The sequence below is a fragment of the Carlito syrichta genome, unplaced genomic scaffold, assembly GCF_000164805.1.
Source record: "Carlito syrichta isolate Samal-C Ts95f unplaced genomic scaffold, Tarsius_syrichta-2.0.1 Scaffold308184, whole genome shotgun sequence".
Taxonomy (NCBI): Eukaryota; Metazoa; Chordata; class Mammalia; order Primates; family Tarsiidae; genus Carlito; species Carlito syrichta.
The window spans coordinates 23,121-24,893 of record NW_007252280.1 but is presented as its reverse complement, the minus strand read 5'-3'; positions in this window follow the sequence as shown (position 1 = coordinate 24,893).

Sequence of the window (1,773 nt, the reverse complement as noted above, 5' to 3'; positions counted from 1 at the left end):
TGCTGGGTTCCGGCGATCCTTCCACCTCAGCCTTCCAAGTAGCTGGAACTACAGGCACGCGCTACCACACCCGGCTAATTTTTAATTTATTGTAGAGACGAGGTCTCTCCAAGTTGCCCAGGCGGGTCTCACACCCGCAGGCTCAGGCAATCCACTCACCTCAGCCTCCCAAAGTGCTGGGATTATAGGGGGAGCCACCGAGCCTGGCTCAGGCAATCCTTATACTTCCGCCTTCCAAGTAGCTGGAACTACAGGCATGAGCCACCAGGCTCGGCTAATTTTTTTTGAGTTATTGTTGAGTTGAGGTCGCGCCATGTTTCCCAGGCTAGTCTCAAACTCCTGGGCTCAGGCAATCCTCTCGCCTCAGTCTCCCAAAGTCCTGGGATTACAGTTGTGAGCCATCGCACCAGTCTTGTTTTTTTTTTTAACTGGAGATGCCTTTTCCTATTCCACAATTTGAGATAATATCTATAACATAAATACCCTGGGAAGAAAAATGCCTTGGTTTATTTTCAAAATATAATATAGGAAGATGAAAAATAGTGGCAGGGGTGTTCAGTTTTTTAATCTCCCTGAATCACCCCATAAAAACAGTCAGAGTCAAACCAAAAAGCCACAGTTAATATCTAAACAAAAATCAGGTAAGGAGTTATTCTTATGAGCCCCAGAATAGGAGTGGATGGGAAGAAGGCACCAAGGTCCATGTTGTCTCAACATCTCTACAAGGGAAAGCCAAGGAAAGAACAAGATAACTCCAGAATATAATGGCTAAAAAGCATGGTCAGTCACTTTGAAGATAGTGGCTAAATTAGAAAGGCTTTTTACAGTGTACAGTGTCTCATGCCTATAATCCCAGCACTTTGGGAAACCAAGGCAAGATGATTGCTTAAGGTTAGGAGTTCAAAATCAGGCTAGGCAACATTACAAGACCCTGTCTCTACAAAAATTTTTTTTAAAAGTGGCCGGTCGTGGTGATGTGTAATTCCAGCTACTCGGGAGGCAGGAGGATCACTGGAGCCCAGGAGTTTGAGGCTGTGGTGAGTAGTGATCGTGCCACTGTGCTCCAGCCTGAGCAACAGAGTGAGATCCCAACTCAGAAAAAGAAAAAAAAGGCTTTTTTTTGCAGGTGAGTACAATGGGGTGGCAGTAAGATCTTAGGAGGTTGATTCAATGTGAGATTTATGAACTTTGAAAACAAATTTGCCCAGTACTCTTCCAGAAAAAAAAACTGCTGGGAATAGAATCCAAATTGAGCAACAGGAAAGAAAGAGAGAGAGAGAGAGAAGGGAAGGAGGGAGGGAGGGAAGGAAAGAAGGAAGAAAGAAGGAAGAGAGAGAAGGTTCAGATAAAGTTGAAATTAGTAACAAAACCAGAAGAATCTGAAAAGTATGAGGCCATAGTTTTAAACAAAATAAATAAACCAAATAGAACTCTACAGCAATGAAACTAGAAATGCAATTCTGACCTAGCCCTTCCTCCCAAAAGTTGAGGGAAGCTAATTTTATATGAAAATGAGCAACAAGCCGGGCTCAGTGGCTCAGTCTGTAAACCCGTGCTTTGGGAGGCTGAGGTGAGTGGATTGCTTGAGCCCGCAGGTTCAAGGCCTCCTGGGCAACTTGGCGAGACCGCATCTCTACAATAAATCAAAAAATTAGCAGGGTGTGGTAGCGTGCGCCTGTAGTTCCAGCTACTCGGAAGGCTGAGGCGGCAGGATCGCCGGAGCCCAGCAGGTCGAGGCTGCGGTGGCCGGGAGCGGCCACTGCACTCCAGTCT